Here is a 21,387-nt window from a genome sequence, read left to right as displayed (position 1 = left end):
TTTTGAGTAGTTAATTGGAGGTAAATGTCTGAGGGATTTCCTAATTCAATCCTCTGTTCTCAGCTTCCAGAGTGGCTAGAATGACAGGAATAAGCCAATGCACTTGGCTCACTAAGTTTTTTTGGCTTACTAATTTATTTAAATAATATAAAAGGCCTTATTGACCACCATTCACCATTATTAAAAATTGCGTAACCAATATACACTGAGGTTACAATGTGATTACTCAAGACTTCCTCCTTCCGGGCCCGGTGCCGGGGCGCCTGCGCGCTGGGCGGGGCTGGGGTCGCGTGGACTCTCTCGTGACGCAACGCCCGGCCTCGCCCACTACCGCTGGCGGCGTGGGTGGCAGGTGCTTGCAGGGGTTGCAAGCGGACCCGGTACAGGGACCCGACGCGATGGAGCGGGGTGCAGCGGCGGCGGCGGTGGCGGGGCCGGGAGGCGCCCAGGAGTTGTGAGACCGGGGTGTGGCGGCCAGGGCTCTGGGGCTGAACCACCTGGAGCGACTCCTGGCCGGGCCCAACGGGGTCCCGAAGCACTCCTACTGGCTGGACCTCTGGCTGTTCATCCTCCTGGACGTGATGCTGTTCGTGTTCTTCTATCTCCTGCCCTGACTGGCTTGCTGATTCATCAAGACGTTTCAAGAAGTCTAGTGAATTCTGAAAACTTGTTGCATGAAGAAGAAGGATTTCATTGCAGCAAGATTTCACACTCTGGTGCATTCTGTTCACTCATTTGGAAAACCGTCAAATGAGTAGTGACAAGACTTTTTCACAGCTACCTTCTTAAAATTAGACCCATTGGTTCATGTTTTAAAAACTAAATATCTGATGTCTTTCTAAGGCGCTAGGTTTAAAAATATTTGTACTTAAAAGTTTAGTATATTCATTAAAAAATGCAGTCATGTCTTTCCTTTAACTTTTTAAAGGTTGATCAGTGCTTACTGTGGTGTAAATAATATGATGTATAATGGACTGAGTTGTTGAAATATTTAAAAGTAAATTGCAATAGAAAACAATAGAAGTATTTTGGAAATAAGAAACCAGTATTTGTAGGTTGCCTAGAAATGTATGTATAACCTCTAGCTATCTAGCTATACCTAAATAACACAAAGGCTAACTGAAAATAGAAGCCACCCTGTGTTGGCTGTATGATCTCTGACATTGAGACTAAAACAATCATGGTTGACAGTGAGATATAGTCATTGAGAAAGTAAGAAGATACACAGTAGTGGAAAGCCATGGAGCATATCCTCGTACTGCACTCCCATCTCTTCCTTTAAACTTCCTAAAATAGCATCGAGTGTTTCTAGCCCATTTTTAACCTTAAATTTTTTTTTTCCTGGACCCTGAATTCAGGGTCTAGGTGCTATCCCTGAGTTGCTTTTGCTCAAAGCTAGTGCTCTGCCACTTAAGCCACACTTCCACTTCTGTTTTTAAGTAGTTTATTGGAGATAAGAGTCTCCTTAACTTTTCTGCCAGGAGTTGGCTTTGAAGCTCAGTCCCCAGATCTCAGCCTCCAGAGTAGCTAGGATTATAAGTGAGAGTCACCTGGGCCTGGCCTTTATTTGTATCTTAAGTATGCTTCTAGCCAAAATAATTATACAATTATACAATTATACAATTATATCTGTAACACAGATCATTTAGCAAAGTATGTGCTGTGTACTCATTCGGCTGATAGGGGATCTGTCATTTCTGTCCAGGCATTTTGGACATAGTCCTAACCAAACAAAAATCCCTGCCTTCATGAAGTTTACTTTCCCATTAGCTATTTTCTTTTTATAATTGTGAATTCACATTCCTGGATAGTCAGCTCACATTTAATCAGGGCCACACTCCCAGAGAGGCTTCCATAAGCACTTTGGAAGTTATTTGTGTTGGTCCTAAAGATTTTATATAGTGGCTTTTGTAGTTGAAATCAGTGTTTAATATGTGTGAACTATAAGTGAATATTTAGGAGATATTCCCTTGTTATCAAGGCATAAGATCCAGTGAACTGTATATCCCATACCTGTCAGAATGGCTCTTAGGGCTAGAATCAGGTCTGAAATTTATTTTGGAGATGCTTTTTTCTTTTGTGGCGCTTAGATTTGAACCCGGGCTTGTTAGGCCAGTTCTCCACTATGTAACCATATACCAAGGCCTTTTGGTTTTGCCTGGGCCAGCATCAAACCTTGATTCTCTTCTCTTTTACCCAGCTACCTGGGATCATAAACATATACCACCACCTTGTCTTACTTGAGATAAGGTCTGTAAGTAACTTTGCTTGGGCTGTCCTTGAATCCAGAGCTTCCTGCTTGTATCTTCTGAGTGGCTAGAATTACAGATATGTATCTCTACTGTATCTGGCCCTATTTTGAAGGATTATAATTGGCTTACTGACTATAAGCTTAATAATTATGTCTTCATAGTGTTGTTGCATTTGTCAAGAGAACCTTTTGTGGAAATTGTGGCTGAAGACTCTAGAGCAACCTGAGCTGGGGTTCTCTGTGGCCTGTTTTGTACTGTTTGCCTGTCATTCCTTCTAATAAACTTTGGACTATGTGAAAAAAAAAAAAAACAATGTGATTACTCAAGTGGTCTGGCTCATTTCACAAAAATTTTCCAATAACCTATTGCTTTTACAATTTTATGGCTGAGGCAGGAGCACCTAAGGTTTGAGGCCAGCATTATGTCAGCATGAGCTGCCCAGGCACCCAGTCTCAGAAACAAAACAAGGGTTAGGGATATAACTTAGTGATAAATCATTTGGCTGAATAAGGTGTGGTATCAAGTACCTCCAAATAAACAAAATCTCCAAAAAAAAGTGAATGTGTGTTATGTATACACACATACAATAAACAAAAAACAATTGGGATGGACTTGAAAATAGCAGTTAAAGGCAGTTCTTCTGATTGAGCAATGAAAAATAAATAACATTTGAATACCTGATCGTGGATACTGAGCAAATATAGACTGTAAACAAACATTGTATTCTGATGTATTAAGCAACACCAGAAATCCTTTATTATATTTCATGGAAAACAATCTCCAGAGCACCACAAATGGTATTTCAAAACTATCATAGGAAAGTTACTTCATTAGAATGTAGTTATTGTTTCATAATAGTAATGCAAAACACAACATTCAGATGATATATACAGATATTCTTAATGAATGTTTATAACTGAATTTAAATATCAATGCACTTCATCTTTCAGGTCAAGGCAGTTTTGCTTCATAAAAAGCAATTACAACTTCAGGGCATTGAACATTAGCCTCTTTTGCCAAAACCCACTCAGGCTGGTCACAATATTTCCACTTCATGAGGAGCATCAATAATCCCATATGTTTCATGGCACCAAGTATTTTTTCAGGCTCAAGCCCCCTAGCGAACCCTCGAGGGTAGTCATCAGCCTCTCTTTCATACCGTGATGTGCTATCATAGGATTCATCATTACATAAAATATCATTTTGAGAATTTAGAAAATCGCCATTAACTCTAGGCAATTTAAATGCTCTTCTGGTTCCCAGGTATTATCAGCATCTGAGTAGCACTTCCATTTCAGGAGATATTGTACCTGCCCATCTAATACATGCTGGTCTACTATTTTCTCCACCTCAAATTCCTCAAGTCCTGCTTCGAATTTTCATTCTTCTTCATAATTCTTTTTGGTAGTACGGTTTCCTTGGAGGCCATTTTTCAATTGCAGGTGTGAAGAGCTGTTATTAATACCTCAGATGCTCCCAGTCACAACCCTGCAGCAACTGTGGCTGTCAAGCCTCAAGCTCCAGTCACCTCTGGGTGATTTTTGTTAAATTTCTACAGTAAGTCCTAGGAAAAGAAAAAAAATACCAATACCTATATCAATAATGACGGTCTGAAAGAAACTCTCCTTACCAGAAACTGGCCAGAAACTTTAGAAAGAATCCCAGGAAATGTGTAAAACTCAGGGTGAATATAATAGACACACCTATGCTTGTGAATTTTAAATCTTGTTGAATTGTTAAAGGAAAAGTTGTAATACCATCTGATATAGGATTTCTTCTATATAAAAGAAATAGTTGCAAACTTTATACTTCAAGAGCTGGACATGTGCATGAAAGGGTAGAACAACTGTTCACCAAACACCAAGCTCTGAGTTCAAATCTCAGTACTACCAAAACCAAATATGTTCCCCAAGTAGGAGGATTTAAGGACAACCCTAAATACAGTAACTTCTACTTTAGTGGAAGTCAAAAATAACAACAGTAGACTAATATTAATTATATACACATACCTTCATAACTACAATGACTATGAAGGAAATTATACAAACTGTACTGCAAACACTAAATAGGTCCAAATATTCTCCTCCCTGCAATACAACAAGAAAAGGAAAACAAGAGTGAGAAGCCGAGAAACTGACAGGACAGAAAAAACAATAAAGATATTAGACTTGCCTGATGCCAGTAGCTCATGTCTATAATCTTATCTCCTCATGAGGCTGAGATCTGGCTGCTCTCATTTTGAGGCAAGCCCAGGAAGAAGAGTGCTATGGACACCATTCCCAAACTAGATAGCCAAAAGTAAGTTGGTAGAGTGGCTCAAGTGCTAAAGCACCATCCAAGTAAGCATGAAAGTCTGGATTCAACTGTCAGCACCATCAAAAATTAAGAACCATAAAGCTTTGCATAAGCCCAAAAATTCTGTTCAGGTTAAATGCTCAAAATAAATGCATGAGAAGATATTCACAAAATATTTTTAAGCATCTATAGGAAAGATGCTCTTCCACGTGAGCTGTGCTCTCAGTCCAGAAAATAAGTCTTTTACTAAGTAGTATTTCCCCAGGTGCCAGTGGCTTACACCTATAATTCTAGATACTCAGGAGGCTGAGATCTGCAGATCATGCCTCAAAGCCAGCTAAACAGGGAAGTCCAGGAGACTCTTATCTCCAATTAGCAAACAGAAAACCGGAAGTGGCACTGTGGCTCAAGTGGTAGAGTGCTAACCTTGAGCTGAAGAGCTCAGTGACAGAAGCCAAGCCCACAGTTAAAGCCCAATGACAAAGAAAGAAAGAAAGAAAGAAAGAAAGAAAGAAAGAAAGAAAGAAAGAAAGAAAGAAAGAAAGAAAGAAAGAAAGAAAGAAAGAAAGAAAGAAAGAGAGGAAGGAAGGAAGTATGCCCTTTCTATAACAAACTATTTTGAGTAATAATAACACAGAGAGTTAAAGTATTGAAAGGAAGAGAACAGTATAATATACAAATTGGCATTTTCAAGAGCAAGAATAACTAAATATTAATATGAGACCTCGACAATGCCCCTCCAAGTACAGTCACTTAGGATGTGTGATTCCTAGAGTAACAAGTCCTTACAACACAAGTGAAATGTTGTCATCAGAGAAGCTTGCTGGAAATTCAATTCCTGAGACATTATTGGGGATTGGTCATGTGGGCACACCTGACAAGCATTTTACAAATTGTCAGACTCCTAATAGGAAACCACAGCAGAGCTACACTGTACAAATGGCTTGAGAACCACTGAACAGTCCTTAAGTCCTACTCAAATTTGGTGCTAACATTCTCCAAATCTAAGTTCCATACCCATCCAGAGATTTGTGTTGCTATGGGGCTTTTCAAAGTAGAGCTGGCAAGCCTGCTCTGTCAGCCCGTCTTTGCACAGCCTGGAAATCAGGAGACTTCTTAATCCCAGGATGCACCACATTTGTGAAAAAAAAAATATGCAGAGTGAGCACCTCTGACCAATTCTGTAAATGGGGAGCCTCTCTGAAAATTCAAGTTCCTAAATGCTCACAGAGGTTTTGCTATCTTACCCTTAATTTACATAACTTCCCACACAATTTTATGACTGCAGAATTATCCTAACGGCAACATGAGACAAAGACAAACTGCAGCTTTTTATCTTCCACCAACATTGTTTTTGCCAGTCTTCCAGCAGCTTGAAATCAATGCCTGGGCACTGTCCATGAGCTTCTCTTGCTCAAGGCTAGAGTTCTACCACTTAAGCCAGAGAGCCACATCTGGCTTTTTCTATTTATGTGATATTGAGGAATCCAACCCACAGCTTCATTGGTGCTAAGAAAGTGCACTGCCACTAAGCCACATTCCCAGCCCACCTTCCATCAACTTTCACACAAAAGTTTGCAGTATAGTATCTGTCAAGGCCTAAAAATAAGTTTGACCATCAGCAGACAGACTGTATTCCATGTATGAAAAGTTGCTTCCAAAGCTAATATTTCATCAATACAATCAACACTGTTTTATGATATTATACTTCAGAAAATTCAGCATTCAATTCTGAGTTTTAAAATGACTCTCAAGGGCTATGAATGTGGCTTGGCGGTAGAGTTCTTACCTAGCATGCATGAAGCCCTGGGTTTGATTCCTCAGCACCACATACACAGAAAAAGCCAGAAGTGGCACTTTGTGTCAAGAGGTAGGGTGCTAGCCTTGAACAAAAAGAAGGCAGGGACAGTGCTCAGGCCCTGAGTTCAAGCCTCAGGACTTGCAAAAATATGACTCTCAGAAAACATTAACTCAAAAAAAGAAAACTATGAATAGAGGATTATTTCCTCAATTTAAGAGACTTCACAGTTAGGCCATCCTAACTATAGTTAGAATGGAGAATGAGTAAAAGAATAAGTAGAGACAGTTGCCTTGCCTTTCATCTTTGATGTGGTAAATACTCTACACCCACCTCCCAGAGTGCATGTAGGGAGGGAGTCCCTCAGGTGCCAGGGTCTGCCATATGTACCTATTTCCTCACAGCCAGTGAAATTTTGGAGACCCTGGTGATTGCTTGGAGATAAAGCCTGCTGACTTTGTACTTGCATTCCAAATTCCTTGAGTGTACTTCTAGAGAGAAGATCAGATGTGGCTTCCTCATCTCCTGTGCATCACCTCACCCCTCCTCATCTCATCAGCCTCCCCGAATTGTCTACTGTAACATTTCAAATGTTCTGCACTACAAATGGCCAGAGGTGGACAATGTCTGCCAGACAGAAGACTCTCCCACTCTGTGCTGACCTGGAGCTGCTTCCAAACTCAAGGGCCCTCTCTCCTCCCACTTCATGAGGGAGAAGTGCCCAGCCTGGAGATTTTTGTCACTGTACCAGCACACACACAGATACACACAGACACACACAGCAACACACACACACACACAAACACACACACATACACATGCACACATATCACTTCTTATACTTACACTGCAGAGAATGAAATACATAGATGCTGAAGAAAATATATATAGGATGTGTATGCTGAAAATTCCAAAGTGATGATGGAATGTAAGATGGCTTAAATTCAAAGAATTTAGATACACTTTGCTTGTGGATTAGAAAACCATACAGTAAAGGTACAAATTCTTCCCTAATTGACCTACTGGTTTCATATAATTCCACTTCAATAGTCATAGAGGATTAAATAGATCAAATGCCTATAGGCAAAATATGAACTTCTATGGTGAAGTTTATTACGAAAACTAATTCAAAATGGGGCTGGGAATGTTGTTTAGCAGGAGAATGCTTGTGTAGCATGCATGAAGCCCTGGAATCGATTCCTCAGCACCACATAAACAGAAAAAGGCAGAAGTTGCTCTGTGACTCAAGTGGTAGAGTGCTAGCCTTGAGCAAAAAGAAGCCAGGGACAATGCTCAGGACCTGAAACCAAGTACCAGGACTGGCAAAAAAAAATAATTCACAAAGGAGTCAAGTAAAATTTACTTTATCTTGTTATAAAAATGTCAAAATGAATCTTAATGAAATCTGTCTAAAGGAGAGAAGAAAAGAGGGTTAAGAAAAAATAATATCAGTGAGATCTAAGACAGATATTTTTAGAAGAGAAACACAAGGCCTCAGTGCTCTGTGCCTCTGATCATATAAAATGATCTTTATCAAAATGAACTCCAAGAAATGGAAACATGGGGATTTTTTTCCAGTCTTATGTCTTGTTAGTTCCATTTTCTATCTCTGTTGAAGGTGAGAGGGACACAGAAATGGAGAGAAAATGGGTGAACAAATAAAGCTGTGGTACTCAGTATTCACTATGTCGATAATGAGCTATACAACTTGAGGGTGGGAGGGAGAGAAAAACTGGGAGAAGGCAATGGAAGGGGTGAAACTGTCCCAAAAGAAATGCACTCATTGCTTGACTTGTGAAACAATAACTACTCTGCACATCACCTTTATAATAACAATGAACAATAATTTCAAGAAGAAAGAATAATATAAGCCAGGTGTTCATGGTTCATACCTATAATCTTTGTTGCTCAGGAAGGACAAATCTGGAAAAATGCAGCCTCCAACAAGGCCTGGGCAGAAAACTACTATACTCCATCTCTTTAACAAAAATCCCTCAGAAAGCAAGTCTGGAAATTTTGGTCAAGAAGCAGAGCTCCAGGGCTGGGGATATGGCCTAGTGGCTAGAGTGCTTGCCTCGTATACATGAGGCCCTAGGTTCAATTCCCCAGCACCACATATACAGAAAATGGCCAGAAGTGGCACTGTGGCTCAAGTGGCAGAGTGCTAGCCTTGAGCAAGAAGAAGCCAGGGACAGTGCTCAGGCCCTGAGTCCAAGCCCCAGGACTGGCCAAAAAAAAAAAAAAAAAAAAAAAAGAAGCAGAGCTCCAGCCTAGTGAATGTGATGCCCTTCACTTGATATCTGTACTACCAAAAATAAATATATACATAAATAAATGGAAACCAAAAGAAATGGAATTTGAGCAGAGTAAATCCATTACGTGCATGTATGTCAATGGTATGACTGTGCAATTCATTTAAACTAATAAAAATTTTAAAAATTAAAAAACATTTATTTTATTATAAAGGACAAAGTGAGTTATAAAACTATAAATTAAAACATTATAATTTATTAAAGTAGAAAACGTCAATATTTCTAGAAGAAAGCAGTAGACAAAATCTTCAGTACCTAGGACTAATTAAGTGTAGATTTGTAGATAAGTCGCCAAAACACAACATAACAATATAAAACTAGAACAATGAGGTGTGTGAAAAATGAACATTTTTGTTCTGAAAAAACATCTTTGGTAAGTAAATAGATAGACCAACTACAGAATAAGAAAATAGTTTCATATCTCACAGACAACTTGCAAAGATGTTTAACATCACTGGACATAATCGAAAAGCCATTTTAACGTCACCACACATCTATCAGTATGACTCCATGAGGAGAATATCAAACACCAAGAGAGATGTGATGAAGCTAATCTCGCATTCATTGCTAGGGGGAATACAAAAGGGAACTGTCTGAAAAGGTTTGTCAGTTTTTCTTATTCTTTTTTTCTGGTTTTTTCTTTGTTTTCTTGTGTTTGGTTTTGGTTTTGGTTTTGGTTATGAACCGGGAGCTTCAAGTCCAGGCCTGGGCCTTTCTCTGAGTCTTTTTTCCCAAGCTGGTGCTCTACCCCTTGAGCCACAGCTCCACTTCCAGAGCTTTAGATGCCAGTTGAAAACAAGAGGGAACCCAAAATGGGATCGTCAGATCTCAGTCTCCTGTGTATTTAGATTACAGTGGATTTGCTATTTGCTTTTGCTTTCATTTTGTTTTGTTTGTTTGTTAATAGATAAGTCTTGATTCCTGTCCAGGGGTGCACTTGTGCTGTACTGTGTCTATTTTAGGCTCCCCTTCACATTTAGGATAACAGTATTTGGCCACCAGGTGGCAGCTTTCACTTGAATTCTCTAAAAAATTTTCTACACCAAGTGGCCTTGAAGCATAATTCCTCATCTCAGCTTTCCAAGTAGCTAGGATTATACATATGAGCCACTGACACCTAGCTTGCCATTTATTTTTGCTTGTTTGTTTCCCTGTGTATGGGGAGTGTGTGTGTGTGTGTGTGTGTGTGTGTGTGTGTGTGTGTGTGTGTGTGCAGGACTTTAAGTGCTCACTCAGCTCTTTTGTTAATGGAACCACACCTCTAGTCTGGTTTGGGGGGTGGAACAGTGAATTAGCGATGGGATTCATGCTGAGTTTTCTTCCCCAGTTAGCTTCCAATCTCCATCCTCTATGTCTCAGCCTCCTGAATAGTTAAAATTACAGGCATGAGTCACCAGTGCCTAGCTCATTTTATTTGTAGGAGATTAAAATGAGAAGCATATTTGAAAGGTGGTGGCTCCCACCTGCAATCCTAGCTAGCTACACAGCAGGCCAAAATCTCAGACTCCCATTTTGAAACCAGCTAGGAAGGAATGTCTATGAGACTCTTACTTCCACCTAACCAGCGAAAAGCCAGAAGTGGAATTGTGGCTCAAATAATAGAGTACTTCCTTGAGTAAAACATTAAGGAGACAGCGTCCTGTTTCGGAGTTCAAGGTCCAGTATTAGCAAAAATGAAAAGAAAGAAAAGGGGCTGGGAATATGGCCTAACGTTAAAGTGCTCATCTCGTATACATGAAGCCCTGGGTCAATTCCTCAGCACCACATATATAGAAAAAGCGGGAGGTGGCGCTGTGGCTCAAGTGGCAGAGTGCTAGCCTTGAGCAAAAAGAAGCCAGGGACAGTGCTCAGGCCCTGAGTTCAAGCACCAGGACTGGCAAAAAACAAAACGAAAACAAGTAAAAAAAAAAAAAGAAACAAAGAAAAAAAGTAAAGGAACAAAAGTAAAGCAAGAAACAAATTCAATGGAAACAGTGAAAATGTGCTTTAATGGGCAAAGAGTTGAGCTGATGTGCTTTAATGGGCAAAGAGTTGAGCTGATACATCCATACTATTGAATGTCATCTAGAAGTAAACAGGTAAAAGCTGATGTACTTAAGCAAATATCAATGAGATGTTGCTCACTGAGTAAAAGCATATAAAACAATATGATTCCAGTTGTCTAATATTCCCACATGAGAAAGTTACAGACACGGTTATCTAATATTCCCTCACGAGAAAGTTACAGAGACGGTTAGGGTTGCCAGGTGAGTGTGATCCTAACTGTAGCAAGAATGATTGTGGTAGAGACAACAAATGAAGAAAAATTGCATAGAAGTGCATATATGAATGCATATAGGACAAAGTGAATTCTAAATGAGCTCTGTGGATTGTCTCAATGTCACTATCTTGAAATTGATATTTTTTTCTAACTATATAATGAAGTGGGGGTTCACTACAATGAAACGGGGTTTCCCACACACACAAGGGAGGGGATTCCTGGTTCCCTCAAGAGTCCACCAACACAGTCTCTAGCTACAAGATGATAAAAAGATGGATTTATTGGGGAAGTAAAAGGTGAACAAAAAGCGAACTGACGGGCCTTGGGCGCAGCCCAGACTCGGGAGCCGGAACTGCCTGCACATGTGCAGCCCAGACTCAGGAGCTGGAACCATGCGCACATGTAGCCTTCCAGCCTGGTTGTAAGGCAAACATCACATTCAAACTTGCCTCATGCAGGTGGCCAATGAGAATACAGCACTTACAGAGCATGCTAGGCTGCAAGCAGATGGCCAATAGAGTTACAGTCTGTCTCATGGTACCTGGACCAACCTAATATTCGTTAAAATTGGCGCATAGATTTGACATCAGGTGGATACACCCACTCATGGGAGGGGACATGGATTTGACATCAGGTGGATATGCCTACTCATGGGAGGGCACAGGTTCCCTTGAAACTCCCAGGCCTCAGGTGGTCAATTTACATAACATCATAATAAAGGGGAGCTTCCCTGGATAGAGTGGGGGAGATCTTAGTGAAGATGGAGTTGGCTTCTGCTCTAATCTGAGCTAGAGTCAATCTGACGCCCCTCCACAGTCAATGATGGCTCTGGCCAGATCTGACCTTCCTATTACCTATAAGATATGTCCTATGGGGAAAACTAGGTGAAGTCTATGTGGTGTGTGTGTGTCATAAACTTTTTTTTACAACTCCTTCTGAAATTAATTGAATATAAAGAAGTGAGGTAAGTCTAAAATATTACCAATATTTTTGCATGCACTGAGCAGCATATTATGAAATAGAACTATTATCTTTAATATGGAAAATAGGCAAAAGACAAAAGGGCCTCCATTCATGTTTATTGAAAAATGGTTAAGGAAATTGAGTATTTGTGAATTCATCCTACTTTCCTAAGCTACAGTTAGAAATCTCTCTCTCTCTCTCTCTCTCTATCTATCTATCTATCTATCTCATCATCTCTCTCCTTCCCGCTCCTTTAGGTTTGAATGAAAGCTTTTCCAAATGATTCTGCCAGTTTCAATAATTATATGATCCAACGAGTATGTGTGTGAGTTTTCAAATGTGTGTTTGTATGTGTGGGCCAGTGGTAAGGGGTAGGTAGGGGCATGGTAGAATATGGGAGGGGAAGCACGCGTGAACCGTGGGGTTCGGCTATCAGTCTGGAGTGGACCTGCAGTGCAGGTTGCTGTGGAATTCTGTGTGGCACTCTGAAAGGCTCCAGGACTCATTCTGCGGAGGTACACATCACGGGGGGGGGGGGGGGGGGTTGTCACCAGGCATGGTTGGAGGGTCCATCAATGGGCCAAGCAACAGTGGGACTAGTGGAAGTCAACTCTGAAAGTCACTTACCTTCTCTTAGCCAGCAAAAAGCTGGAAGTGGAGGTATGGCTCTGGTGTTGAAGCCCCACACTTCAGTAAAAAGGCCAAGTAGGAGCACAGGCCCTGAGTTCAATCCCCATTACTGGCACAAAATAAAGAAGACCACTACCTTACAACATTAGCATACCCTTTTTAAAAAGCTCAGTTTCAATATAAATGGTGAAACCATGTTTTCATGAATTCCATATAAAGTCTAGAGAATCCTATTCAAAGACATGTGCACACATAACATATATCCACACACATAATAATATCTATGGATAAGCAACATGAATCTAAGGCACAACTTAGAAGAAGGGAACGGGGGACAGGGAAAACATAGAGGATGAGTAATTTTGATAAAACTGCAAATACACATAGAAACAGCATAAAGAATCTCAATTAAAGATGTTATCACTAGGTGACAGGGAGAGGAAAAGAAAAGAAATTAATTAAAATACATCTTTCAGAGTAAATACAAGAAATTTGAATTTTGTTTCATAATAAGCTTGTGATTTTCTATGGTCCTAGAGACATGTGTTTTGGCATTTACAGGTCACAGAAGTTATTTATTTATTTAGTTATTTTGCTTTTTAGTGAAAATAATTGTGTAGAAAAGAAGACCACAGCAGGTGGAGATGTAGGCAGCTTCTCCAACATCCCAGATATTCTGATGGAGAGTGAAGCAGTGGGATAAAGGACCAAGAACCAGTTGTTTTCAATTTCTATATTAAAACCTGAAAGTACTCCATTTTTAACTAAAATAGAATTGCAAGAAACACACACACACACACACACAGATACTCGTGCAAAAATATTTAAAAGTTAAATGTTTGCATCCATCCCCAGGATATGTTATCAGCTGAGCAGAACCATTTTCCCCTGAAACTTTTCCCATAGATTACACTGGGAATTCTCAACACAAATGTTCTTTCTTACTAAAGGCTTTGTTTTCCTGTGAGGTACAAGTTCTCTGAACATTCTCACACATACTCTGACACTTTTAGAGTTTGATGGATTGTTTTCTGTGACAAGTCAGGGAAGACTGATAGCGCAAGTCTTCCCCATAAGCTCACATGTAAAGGGCTTTTCTCCAGAATGAACTTTTAGGTGAACTCTAAGATGGCAGTGTTCCCTGAAGGATTTCTAACAGCAAGGGCACTTATGGAGTGTCTATCCTGTGTGAGGTTTCACGGGTACAAGAAGATCGTACTTGGCCTATAGGCTTTCCCAAAATGAACACACCTCAAAGGTGCTTCTTTCAATGTTTATTTTCAAATGTTTCTTAAGATGGGATGGATAGCTAAAAATGTTTCCACTATTCCTGCAAAAAGCATTTTTCAGTCTTGTGTGGCTTATCTTGTGTTTGATAAGAAACACAACAGTTTTTGTTATTTTAGCACACACATTCCAGGGAAGTCTTTTTTTGCTCTAATGTGTATTAATTTATGTCTGGTACGATGACCACATCTACGCAAAGCTTTGCTACATTAATTACATTCATATATTTTGTTCAGAATGAATCAATCTATGGTGTCTCAGAAGACAGATAAGTCTAAAGGTTTTCTTATGCTTGGGTATTCATAAGATTTCTCCCCTGTATGAATAGTGAAATGTCTCTTAAGTCTATACCTTCAGCTGAAGCATTTCCCACAAGTATTACATTTATGTTGTTTGTTCTCAATGTGGACTCTTGAGATGGAAGTGTAAAGGTGTGGTACACAGGAATGTTCTCACATATTGAGTGCACTTAAGGAATTACTTTCTATGTGATTTCTCACATAATATAAGTTGATTGAATGAACTAAAGAGTTTTTCACAGTGCCTGCATTCATAGCATTTGGCTCTTATCTGGCTTCTGTCCAGCTGAGCTTCAAAAGACATCATTCCAAGGGAATTTTTACCACTGTCTTTCTCTTTGGATCTTTTCCCATTATAGATTCTATTATGTGGCCTACCATGGGAGAACACTCCAGGATCAATATCAGAGTCATTCCATGAATGGCTTTACTCTCTACCACCCATTATTCTACTCTGAGTAATGGTAGCTTCTGTGGATAGGGCTTCCCCAATAGGGTTACAGTCAGGAGGATTGTGTCCATGTGTTGACTCCTCCTTGCTGTTCAGTACTTCAGGTTGAAAACTATTTTGAGTAAGTTGTGTTTGTTGGACTTTAAGGTAAATCATCAAACCTTAGGAATATCTCTGCCAATCTCTCCTGTACTTCTTCACTCTATAAGCATGATGGGTTGGCTGAAGTAAAATAGTACATGACAGACTTTTTAATTATTCATTAACATCACATCCCCATACGTGTTTATATGTTCATAACTCAAAAAGTCTACATCTCCCTGTTGAAATCTAGGGCCATGTGCTGAACATGTAGGGAGTTGCGTGAGGGGAATTGCAGGGCTTCTCCTGTGACTATCGCCTGTTGTATATTAATAATGGGTTCAGCAGACACAGACTATGCAGTGGGTGGGGTGGTGTCTGCCATTTTTCATGTCAGAATGTAAGTACACTCACACAGCAGCAAATGACAACTAGGACACTAACAGTCTTCACTTCCTTTTGCTGGATAATTGGAGGTAAATGTGCCATGGACTTACCAGCCTGGGCTGGTTTCAAACTGTGATAATGAGGCTTGCTGAGTTGCAGAACACAGATATAAGCATGCAACTTACATGTTTATTTTAATTATTTTAAACAAAATTGTTTCACATAGAATGTGTTACAGACATTCATTATAATCACTTATTAGGACATCAGTATTAGGAACATTTGACAAGCTATATAAAACTCATGTATGTTGTGTGTTGGAATTTATTAAATACTAAAATATCTACCTAATTGCATCATGGGAGTTCTGAGTAATCCAGAAAATGAGTACTCCATTTTGAGGACATGAGCATAAGTTTCTTTTTTCTTTTGTTTTTTAGTTAAGCAGTCTTATAAATTTTATTGTAAAGGTCATATACAGAGGGAAACAATTGTGTGATTAAGATAATTAGTGAAAGCATAGGTCTTGGCCATCCCAGAAGATCATGCGGAGATAATCATAGGCAGGAGAAGAAGTTTCATAAGGAGGTTTATTAGTGGGGCCATAGTTCCCACGGCAGAGGGAGCTACATGGCATCTGCACCTTATCTAGGTGGCAGCTTCTCTCTCTGGGGTAAAGGGGAAGTAGGTAGGTAGTGAGTAGGAGTGGCTCAGTAGGTATGGGTAGATCTGGGGGTTAGTGGGAGGAGCTGAGGACCTGAGACTAGGGAAATGCTAACAATTAGTACATTTCCTTTTGAACTGTGTCACCCCTCCTGTAATATGGAGGTCAGATCTGGCCAGCGCCATCATTGGCTGTTGAAGGATGTCAGACTGACTCCATCTCAGATTAGTTAAAGATAGCAGAAGCCGACTCCATCTTCACTAAGATCTCCCCAACCCTATCCAGGGAAGTTCCCCTTGGCTGTGATAAGATTGTGTAAACTGCTTGACCACCTAAATAGTGGAATTCTCAAGGTTAAACCTGTGCCCTCACATGAGTTGACGTTGTTATGCCTAGAATTCCGGTCCCCAAAGACCACCAAGGAGCCTATACCGATGCAAACGCATGAGAGTCTTTATTGCAAGCTCGAGCCTGGACTCCCAACTGTCACCCAATGCAGCAGATCTGGATTGAGAGTCCCGACCCTCAGATAGGCAGGTTTTTTATTGTGATTACAATGGAGGCAGGGTATTTCCAACTTGGCAGATTCTTGGCTGGATGGCATTTAGCAAACAAGTCTTGTCCTATTTCTATTGGCTATCTACTCTTTCAATAATCTATTTTGGCTTTGATATCAGGAACTGGCCTCGGTATCAGGAATTGACAATGGGTGGTCACGTAGCACTGATGCAGGGGTTAGTGCGGGGTGTAGAGCAAGTCACAAATGGGTTAAGCAAGCCATTTACAGAAGCAGAATATTGTGGTTACCCCAACCTAGTACCAACTTTATTTTAACAATTGCAACCATGTTTTCCCATTACCACTAAGCAAGCTTGAGCGGGCTAAAACAATCCAGTACTCAATCATAAGTAAACCAACCCAACAGTTACCATGGCATTTCTACTACTATTATGGTTATTTCTATAGTCTATGACTGTGATCATTTTTTTACTGTCCATTATGATGGTTGCTACCCAGCTACAGATGGGAACAAGTGCTCCCTACATTTTTAAATGTCAAACTACAAGAAACTAGTCTCACGGGTGGGATTGCAGCCCTCTAGCATGGAGTCATCACCAAGGTTTAGAAACCGTTATAATTTTAACAATAAAACTTATATTTAGTTACTCCGGTTTTCAGGTCAGCGCTAACAGCGTATCCACCTGCATCATGTGAACCCTGCCAATTCTGTGCACCAAGTGTAACTAAAATGATAGTTTACTTCAAACAGTTGCCATGAGGCAGATTGTAACTCCATTGGCTACCTGCGTGTGACCTGGCATGCTCTGTAAGTGTTGAAAACTCATTGGCCACCTGTGTGTGTCAGGCTTGACCATTTGGTGTTTGCCTTTATCACCTGACCACAAGTGTGGCCCAGGGCGCACGTGATCCCAGCTCCTGAGTCTGGGCCGTGACCCTGGCCGGTCAGTATACTTTTTACTTGCCCAATAAATCCATCTTTTAGCTCGAGACTGTCTCTGAGTGGTGGACTTTTGAAGGGATGGGGGCTCCCCCATCCTCGGATCCCCTTACATTATGGTCCCCTCCTTTGGGGGGACCCCATTACACCTCCCTCATCCTCTCCCAGTTTTCCCCTCCCAACCCCCATCCTCAGCAATCCATCAGTTTCTTAAAAATCAAGCATGTGAAAAAATATGAACACTGTTTACTCACTCTTATAATCCTAACTGCTCAGGAGCCTGAGATCTAAGAATTTCTGTACAAAGCCCACTGAGTCTGGAATGTCCATGAGCCTCAGTTGGTCAATAAACAACCAAATATTGGGAATTGGAGCTGTGGCTCAAGAAACAGAGGAGTAGCCCTGAGGGAAAAGGGACAATGTCGGGCCCCCAAGCTCATTGGGACAAAGACAAATATAGAAACAAGGAATAGGAAGCTGGGTTGGCTTAATGGAAAAGTAAAATCTTATCATGTGGAAGACCCTGAATTCCACCAAAAAAAAGACAGAGTGATGGCGAAGGGTGGGGAAATAGGACAAAGAAGCCATAGAGGAAGAAAGAATGACAGAGAAAGGAGAAAATAAAAAAGGTGGAGAAATGAAGAAGAAAGAGGGTAGAAGGTGCAGGAGGAACAAAGAAAAAGGAAGGAAACAAAAGGAGATGGAAAAAAGGAGAAGACAATATGGGAGAGAAAGGAGAAGATGTAGAATGAAGGTGGGAATAAGAAAGACAGGAGAAAAAGGGGACAGAGGGAGGAAGAAAGGCTGGCTGAACAGCAAGTTAGTAACTTGTACTTTCCCCCTAAAGCAAATAATACACAGAGACAAATAATACACAGCACTGAAAATGGATACTTACTTGTTTAAAGAGCACAAACATCTCTTCTAGCCATTTGGCTTGCTGACTGCTGGATGGGATGTACACCATGAACTCTGCTCAATGTTTCTCTGCCATTCTGTATCTGGGACTCTTTTACCAAGTTCCCCCCAAAGCTTCAAATTCTTCCCATCACCCAAAACTAGTCAGGGCAGAAGTACAAACACCAACGGTGGATCTGGGCAGCATCACACCCGAGTGTGAAAGACCTCTGCTACAAACCACCTGAGAAGTCTTCAACCAAGACACATTGTCCAGTGTCCCTATCTGTAAGAGGTGTGCCTCCTCCAAAGACATTGTGAGCATGCTATAAAATACAGCAAAATCTACTAGCTGCCATGTTAGCACTTACCTAATTCTCAAGGCTTCATTTGTTTTGTTTTGTTGCTGTATTGCACTGTGAATGCAAGAACACAGGGTATTTGTATGTATGTGCATGAGTGTGTGTGTGTGTGTGTGTGTGTGTGTGTGTGTGTAATGCAGTTTCAACTCTGAGATCCTATTGCTTTCACAGTGTCTTCCTTGTTCAGCTACAGTTCTACCACTTGAGCCACAACTCCAGACTGACCTTTTGCTTGTTGATCAGAGGTAGACTCCAGTGGACTTTTTCACCTGTCTGGCTTCAAACCACAATCTTTCAAATCTCAGCCCAATGAGTGGGTAAGATGAAAGGTATGAGCCATCATGAGTTGCCACAAAAGTTTGATTTCTGTGTCACACTGTTGCAAAGGGCATCAAATGGCTTTAGCAGGACTTCTGTCCCCAACTCCTCTTGCCTTCAGGCAAACAAATACCCCCTGAGGCAAATAGGTTGGATGAATGCAAATATAAATCTGTTGGAATGGACTCTAATACTCTGGGGACACTGAATCTTGAGGTGAACATTGCAGGTCAGAGAGGGGGTGGAAGGCAGTAGAGAACCTTCACCTGAGGCCAGAAAATGAGCAACATGCTGGTCATTCGACAATGCAATCCCTACAGTGTCTTCAAAGTGCAAGTCTCCTCTTATCCTCCTGCTCTGCCCTGTTAAACTTGTGTTGTCTTCATGCTGCTAAGGTAGCTCTCTACCCACTACTAATTGTGAGGCAGATCAACAACTAGATGCCTGCCATGTGTATCCAATTTCTAGGAGAAAACCGTAACTCTCTTAGATTCCAGTATCAGGAGATTCTCACATCTTATTTGTCAGAGCCAGTTCAAATGGATACCCTCATTTCATGGAAGGGTAGATAGTGAGCCTCATAAATAGGCACATTGAAAATTTGAGCCTGTAATGGAAAATATAGGAAGAATGGATACCACCTAAGCCACTCTCATTAATTCCCTGAACAAAGCTTATAATCTTTTCAGTTTACAAAATCCTCAAATAGCTACCAAACATCAGTGCTTTAGGCTGGAGGGCAGCCCCCACCAACATACATGTGTATACCCTTCTTATTCTGTTTGCCTTGCCAATTAATTCAGAATCCTTGGTCTCTAACTCCCTATATCTACCTATCTCCACAGGACAAAGTAGGTCCCCCAGAAAAGGATTAAGGAATAGGAGATTGATTATGTGTTGCAGTTGCATATGTAGTCTTCTGCAGTTAGGAGAAGAAAGAAGAAAATCAACAGTTGAAATTGTTGCTACATAAAAATACCCCCCCTCTCATCCTCTCTCATTCTTTGTCTCATTCTCTTCCCCAACTCTAGACCACTTTCTCTCTCTCTCTCTCTCTCTCTCTCTGTGTGTGTGTGTATGTGTGTGTGTGTGTGTGTATGTGTGTGTGTGTGTGTGCTGGCCCTGGGGCTTGATTGAAATCATGGCCAGGATATTGTTTCTGAGCATTTGTGCTCAAGGATAAGCTCTACCGCATTGATTTACCATACTATTTCTAGATTTGGAGTAATTAGGGAAAAGGGTCCCATGGAATTTCCTTGCAAGGTAGCTTTGAGTGATGATCATCAGGTCTCAATCTGCTGAATAGCTAAGATGAGCTTGAGCCACTGATGACCAGTTGGAAAATAGTTTTTCTATACCTTCCTTAGCCTTGCAGTTAAGTATAATCCTTTGTCTATTGAAAAAGCCTGGAGGAAGCCAAGTCCCTATGACTCATGTGTATAATTCTGACATCAGAAATGCTGAGATCTGATGTTCCCAGTTCAAATGCATCCTAGGCAGGTAAAATTGTAAGACTTTTATCTCCAATTACCTACAAAAAACACCTCTAGGGCAATGACCAAGCCCTCAGTTCAATTCCCAGGGCTGGCACAGTAACAAAAAGAAAAAACCTAGAGATCCATGTTGGCTCAGGCTTTGTAACCCTAACTACCCAAGAGTTAAATCTTGGGAAACTGAACTTTGAAGCCAGGAGATGCAAAGAAGGGAAAAAATTATTTCAACAGTTACCGGAGAAAGAAAAAATGACACACTTCAAGAGAACAATAGAAAAAAATTAAAACAACCCAACTCATAAAAACATTGTAAATATTCATGACAATATTGGAATAATCCCCACACATGCCTATGAAATGCTTTGCCATTACTGTCTCTGTGTTTGCATATGTGAGTGTGTGTGTGTGTGTGTGTGTGTGTGTGTGTGCCCTAGAGTTAGAAAACAAAGCCTATGTAGTATTGCTGAGATTTTCTGTTCAACATTAGTAACCAAATACAGACAGAGGGACAGGAAAACTCGTCCTTTAAGCTTCCTATTGATGAGCCAGTATTGACCCACTGTACCTACATTCCTAATCCTTTTAGGTTGCATTACAATTTGAGTAAGGTCTCACCATTTTCCCTAGGCTGCCTTGGGCTTACAGTATAGAGAAAGGCACAACAGGATATTTTGCAAGTGTGTGTCTTTCTCTGTCTGTGTCTCATCTGATCATAGATAGTGGATACAGTGATTCTCGCAGTTGCATTGGTCTTTCCTCCTTTGGGTTGTGGTATCACACAGGCCTGGCCTCCAGTGCCATTACCACATTTCTGGAGAAAATAAGGCTGTGCCATTGCCTGGACTGGCTTCAAACAAACATCAACCCAGAGCAACATTTTTTCCCCAAATAGCTAGTATAACAAGAATGGGACATCACAGGCAGTAGAATTACCATTTGTACAATAGAGGCCTTTTTTAATAGAATAACACTTTATCCGTACCTATACAATAGGGAATAGACATCTCAGCTCTCTTTAAATAATGCCACCTGACCTCCACACACTAGGACAGGCTAGAATCTGCAGTCCTCTATGAGAATCTAAAGCCTGGTGGAGGAAAATCTTTCCTCATCTCAGAGTTCACTAGCTGAAATTCATTTTTACAAAAATAACTTTTAAAAACCACTCATTATCACCAA

General features: G+C 40.7%; 1 long non-coding RNA gene across 1 annotated transcript; it reads left to right on the top strand.

Moving 5' to 3' along the window:
• Positions 1-1,635: 1,635 nt before the first annotated feature.
• LOC125343678 lies at positions 1,636-21,116 on the top strand. Its single transcript, XR_007209363.1, has 3 exons — positions 1,636-1,789; positions 16,217-16,226; positions 21,105-21,116. It is a non-coding gene; the product is annotated as an uncharacterized LOC125343678 (long non-coding RNA).
• The last annotated feature ends 271 nt before the right edge of the window (positions 21,117-21,387 follow it).

Source organism: Perognathus longimembris, chromosome 28 (genome assembly GCF_023159225.1).
Source record: "Perognathus longimembris pacificus isolate PPM17 chromosome 28, ASM2315922v1, whole genome shotgun sequence".
Taxonomy (NCBI): Eukaryota; Metazoa; Chordata; class Mammalia; order Rodentia; family Heteromyidae; genus Perognathus; species Perognathus longimembris.
The sequence above is the reverse complement of the archived record's forward strand: the minus strand, read 5'-3'. Positions and strand labels throughout refer to the sequence as shown.